The sequence below is a fragment of the Meles meles genome, chromosome 16 (genome assembly GCF_922984935.1).
Source record: "Meles meles chromosome 16, mMelMel3.1 paternal haplotype, whole genome shotgun sequence".
Lineage (NCBI taxonomy): Eukaryota > Metazoa > Chordata > Mammalia > Carnivora > Mustelidae > Meles > Meles meles.
In genome coordinates, this window is record NC_060081.1 from 30,939,722 (window position 1) to 30,945,721 (window position 6,000).

Consider the following 6,000-nt stretch of genomic DNA (forward strand, 5'->3'; position numbering starts at 1 on the left):
CCAAGAACACTACAAATCAGCCCAGCGGATGCCCCACACGGCTGGACTTAGAGGCTCTGCTGCTGACAAGGTTCACAATACCGTAGCGCCCGCTACCCTATTGGGGAAAACTATTTTAAGCCTAATTAGCATGAAATTTTTAGAATGCAAATGCTTTTCATTTAGACATAAAACAAAATGCCACGACATTTCTTCCATCCATTTATCATAAATAAGTTAATTACTGTGTAACAAATCGCTCCTTCTGGAATCTGGATGTTCGGGGCTGCTGGTAAGCTGACCTCAGGCAAAGAGAAGAAGCCACCAAGCAGCCGTTAATGGCTTTCAGGACACTTACAATAAAACCCTGACTATGGGAAGCTTCGCCTGTCAAATTAAGGTTAAGCTCTCTCTGTTGGAATAACTCAATTATAAGCAATCTATTTAACTTGATTCCTACCAGAATAACAGAAATATCGTGGCTTTATTTTATTTTGGATGTACACATCTTCCCTGTGGTCTTGTGGTTTGCAGAGAGCGTACATAAAAAGAGAAATTTTTATCTGCCCTGATTTGAGTGTGTGTCTGCGTCAGCTTTTGCCTCCATATAAAAAATTATTTCTAAGATATAAAACATCTTGGTCCCTGAGAACAGTGGGGGGAAGAGGATACACACAGGTGCAGGAGAAGCAACGGGGCTCTAGCCTGTCCCACAGGAGGGGGAGAGAAGGTCCCGATGCCTGGGAGACACCTGCACCTCCCCCCTCCACCTGGGTGGGGCTGGGCCTCGTCTAAGGGATAAGTACATGCCCCCACATGAGTGGTGCATCCTCAAGGGATGAAGGCTGGTCCAGGTTCACCTTCTCCGTTCCACACTGGGTGAAGCCTGTCCAGTTTAGGGGGCTGGCCAAGGTCCAGCCAGTAGCCAAGATTTCCCCTGACACCCGCCAAGAGCAGAAGTCAGTTCAGCCTGGAAGCACAAAGCAGCCAGGACGGAGACCATATGCCTGTTAGAAATCCCACATTTCATCATAAAAGGTATGAGAATCTGCCATTCGCTTCCACAGTAGGTAGCATTTGGCTTTACTAAGAGGTACTTTTCCTTAGGTTCCTGAATAAAACTGATACCCACGATCTTATCAAGAGCGGCTCCATCCCCAGAGAGGCCCAGGATGCCAGCTTCTGGACAAGGAAACGGGGGTACCATGTGTCCCTTGCCACGTGTGACACTACAACACTGAGTGTGAGAGCATCTTCTGGGCCTTCCCCGAGCGCACACACTGGGACACTCAGTAGGCTAATACACCCTGAAAGGTGGCCCACCCTCCTAAAATTCACAGAGCAGCACCTAAAACTCTTACCAATATAAGCCTCCTTGTGCAACACACCCATTCTGCTTCTGGTCAATGGCTGGGAATTTCATTTTCATTTTTATTTTGGGGGGGGGAATAAACGAAAGAGTCAACAGCATCATACCCTTAGCAGCCAACGCAGACGACACCGAGCACATAAGAAGAGCTGCACTTGGAACCGCTCACAATCCTGATTCATACAACCAGGTGCAAACGAGGGAAGCCCATGAAGCCCCACCTCCGAGGAAGAGGACCTGGAAATTCGCCTCCTGCTGTGTGCGTGTTCTCACCCTCTCCCCACCCAGAGGAGCCTGTCAGCTCTTAAGGGAAAATCCCAGATTTCCTAAAACACAAAACTGGGGAGAAAGTCAGCCGCGTGAGGATTATTTAGTCATGAGCGCCGAAATTTAGCTCTCAAGCCTTATCCAAAGTTTGCTCCCTCCATCCCTCTGAAATCAGCTAAAAGCTGCTACTTCTGGGAAGGCGCACAGCTGCAGTGTTCGTGGTAGGATTTGGAATCCTCAGAAGGAAGAACGGATTTATTTCCCCTCCCATGCAAATGGAAAGTTTAATTAGTTTGTCTGGAAAGGGAAACAGATCAACATGCAGAATGATCTACTGTCACTTGACTTCTGAAGCTGCCTCTGATGTTCCCATCACAAATGTGGATTTAATCCTACAATTACGAGAAAGCTAATTGGTAGTTCCCTCCTGCATGTGTGTTTTCATGTTGTCAGTGGGGCAGTAATGAAAATGAATGCCACATTTGTGAACAGAACGTCTGTGGGCTTATTTATCGCATCTCCAACAACGTCTGCTTTATCATGCATTTTAAAGCAGGGATAATTTAAGAATCCAGAATTTCATACATAAAAATACTTAGCAAGAAAGTCTCTCCCTGCACATTATTTGGGTGACGTTACATCCGAATTCCAGTTTGTTGCCCAGGAAATGATTCACCTCACTCAAAAATGACAGGCATGCTGAATGCAAAATACCTGCGATGCAAAATGCTTTTGAGGTCCCGACTCCCCATCTCACTGACCTCGGAGCCATCATCTTGCAAAAAGCCCAGCTCAAAGGCAGCCCCACCTTGCCTGTTCCTGGAAAGGTCTCCCCCATCCAGAGCACGACGCGCAATTTCTTCTCACCCATCCCCAAGCCCCCTACCTTTGAGTAGACTCTCTCCTTCCAGAATGTTCTCCAAGATTAATGCGGTGTAGTCTTCTTCAGAGAATCCAGCCTTGCAGGTCTCCCTGGCTGTAAGATCCCCATTATGGGCCTGAGAACAGAAAGAAAAAAGGTTGGAACAAATATGAAGCGGACAGAAATTTAATCCAAAGCCTATGTTTACCAGGGGTTGCTACTGGCTGGGCCTTGCCTCTGACTAGGACAGAAACGCACAAGCCACAGTCTCTGCGGAAACCCAGCGCTCATCTGCTTCCCTGCTCTCACGCCTCACCTGGTTCAGCAGCCACCCCAGGCCCCATGGACCCGGGAAGTCAAGGGCAGAGCCACAGCCTGCAGGCAAGGTGAGCTCCCCTCCGCATGCAGGAGCTAGGCCGCGGTCAGGTGTCAGTGATGAACACGGCACAGCCAGGGATTGTCAGGAACCACGGAAGCCACAGGACAGCTGTCACCCTGTGCGGTGACCAAAGTTGTGCGAATGTGGTCTCTGGCTCTGGAAACCCCTTCTTGTCCTGTGCTCACACCCAGGTGTGGGCAGGAGGAACTGACCTGAGCGATGGGGCTGCGACCAGCAGGAGGCAGCACCTGACTTAGACCCCTCTGACCCTGCGTCGCGGAGAGGGGTCTCTGCTCCCGCAAGGGGCAGGCGGGAGCCCAGCTTGCATAAGGGGGCCCTGCAGGCTTGGCCTGGGGTCAGGGTGCTGGGTGAGGAGGAGGGCCAGCTGACGGGAGGAGGGCTGCCTGGGAGGACCTCTCCCGCTCCACAGAGGGCAGCATGTGAGGAGCACAGGAAGCCTCAGAGAGCAGGGAGCAGCGGCCAGCGGCAGCCTGAGGACCACGCTGGGCTCTGGGTGCCGAGGGCCTGTAGGCTCACGTGTTCTCCGTGGGTCACCAGGACAGGAGGCGGCGGCAGAGCAAGAAAGGAGGACCTCCCAGGGGCGCTCAGCTCTGAGCAAGGAGGGAGGCTTCCCAAAGACCGGGCTCCACCCTCCAGGCCTCCCGCCTCTGCTCCGCTGAACACTGGTCCGCCCTCGGAGCACCCATCTCTAGCGCAACCAGGCGAGACAGCGCCTCGAACTGACCCGAAAGGGTGGGTGTCCGCCTGTCCTGGAGCACCCAAGGACCCTGCCCCGCGGAAGGCGCCGGAGGCAGCAAGGCGCCCCGGCCGGGCTGTGGGGAGTGGCGGCTCCAGGCCGGCCAGGCCGGGTGGGGAGCCATCGAAGAGACCGCGCGGCGCGGCAGGGACGCTGGGCCGAGACGACGGGAGCGCCGCAGTCCCCTTCCCCAGCCAGCGCACAGGGGCACCAGGGGCGCTGCTCGCAGTTCTGCCTCTGCGGGGCCTCCGCCCTCAAGGCCTCAACTCCACACTCCGCCGCCGGCCGGGGCGCCCCCCAAAAGCGCCATGGGGAGGGCGAGGGGTGCGGGTTCCTTCCTAGGGAAAGCTCCAAACCGCGGCTCGACTCCTCGGGAACGGAGCTGCACGGAGGGCCGGATCCCCGGAGGCGAGCTCGCCGGGGAAAGTTTCGTCCCGCCCGGGCGAGTGGCGAGGCGCAGCCTCGGAGCGGGCCCGGAGGCGCCGCACTTGTTCCTCTCGAGGTTACAGCTTGTGCCGCCTGAAGAGCAGCGAGGCTGATCTGCCACGAGAGGGGGTTCCTGCAACTCCCGCCGCCCCGCCGCCTCTCCGGGGGCGCCACCCGGCACAGCCCAGCATGCCGCCCCCGGGGGCCGGCACCCGCCGCGCACAGTGGGTCTGGGGGCCAGGCTCTCCCGCTCTGCGGGAAGGGGGCAGACGCCTGGACCAAGCTCCCAGGCTCCCTCAGCAGGGAGCCTGCTTCCTCCTCTCTCTCTCTGCCTCTCTGCCTACTTGTGATCTCTGTCTGTCAAATAAATAAAAAATCTTTAAAAGAAAAAAAAAAAATTGAAAAGAAAATCTGTTCCAATCCTTCTCAATTGCTCCAAAAATTAAAGAGATTGGAATACTTCCAAAATCATTTTATGAGGTCAGCGTTACCCTGACATCAAAACCAGAAAGAGACACAAGAAAGTTGTTTTCACCAGGTAATATCCCTGGCAAATATGGATTAGCAACCTGAATACAACAGCACATTGAAAAGATGGGACAGGACACCAAGTGGGTTTTGTCCCGATGCAAGGATGGTTTAGCCTACAAACATCAAGTAATGTGACCCACCACATTAACAGAACGGGGGGGGGGGGGGGAATCATATGGCCATCTCAATAAATTTGGAAAAAGCATTTGACAAAATTCAAGTCCCTTCATCAGAGAAAACTCTCAGCAGACTAGAAATAGAAAGAAATGTCCCTCAACACAACCAGGGCCCCATATGTCAAACCCACAGCTCACACCACACTCAGGGGTGGCAAACTGAGAGCTTTTCCCTTCAGATCCGAACAAGTCAAGGATGCTTGCTCCTACTGTTGCTACTCAACATAGCACTGGGAGTCCAAGCCAGAGCAATCTGGCAAAAGAAAGAGATGAAGTCATCCAAACTTCAAAGTTATCTGTTTGCATATGACACGATCTTATATGGAGAAAACTTTAGAGACCACCCCACCCCCATGCACAAAGTAAAAGTTATAAGATAAAAAAATTCACATGCAGAAATCAGCTGAGATAGCCTTAAGCAAACTGTGTGCAAGCCAGGCTCCGTCTCAGGCTCTGCTTTCAGTAAATCCACCAGAGGCCAGAGGACCTAGTGGGTTTTCAGACGGGACCTCCTCCCAGAAGCACCCCTGCGTCGGGAAAGACTAGTCCCGGGTCTTGCACAAGTATACCAACAGACTCAGGAAAACCCTGTGCGCTGTCTTCCCTGAAGGTCATGGGAAGCACACATTTGGGCAGAAGGCAGGCAGAGGGTTTTAACTACATCGGCATAAAATCATAACGAAGCCCTCATTTCCAACCCTGCAGCTGACATTGGGCTTTTTCCCTTCCAGCATCATCAGAGTCAGGGAAAGCTCCCACAGAAATGGGAGACACAGGGTCTCCAACCCAGACCGTGTTTTCTGTTGTAATCAGAAACCCAAGCATTGTCTGAGCTTTGGCTGTTTCCCTGGGGTCTAGAAGGAAGTCAGGATCGGGCCTCCCATGCTACAGGATTCAGTGGCAGCCCGGCCACATCCGGGGGCACGTGTCGGCACAGCTTTCTACATAATTGTGTGTGTTCATTTACATAGATTTTCCTGTTGTGTGCAAAACACCATTGACTCCACCTATGTAAAGTAAAGTAAAATTAATAGTTCAACCTAAGCCAAGTGTATTCACACATATTATTCATGGCCGCTGGGAGAGGGGAGCCAGTGGCACGCAGCTGGGCAAAGGGCTCAGCCATCTGCCCGAGCTCTGAATCTGAGGGTGGGCGTCGACTCAGCTGGGAAGAAAGGCTGCTGGATGCTGGGGGAATATCTACTTGCCTCTAAATCAGTAACACAGTGGGGGGGGGGGGGGGGAGCTGAAAAT

General features: G+C 53.0%; 1 long non-coding RNA gene across 1 annotated transcript in view; it reads right to left on the bottom strand.

Moving 5' to 3' along the window:
- LOC123927187 overlaps positions 1–3,785 on the bottom strand; it is a 29,204-nt gene extending 25,419 nt beyond the window's left edge. The window contains exons 1-2 of the long non-coding RNA XR_006815375.1: positions 3,602–3,785; positions 2,502–2,613 (exon numbers count right to left, since the gene is read on the bottom strand). This is a non-coding gene — a long non-coding RNA (uncharacterized LOC123927187). The remainder of the gene's footprint in view (positions 1–2,501; positions 2,614–3,601) is intronic.
- Between the last annotated feature and the right edge of the window lie 2,215 nt (positions 3,786–6,000).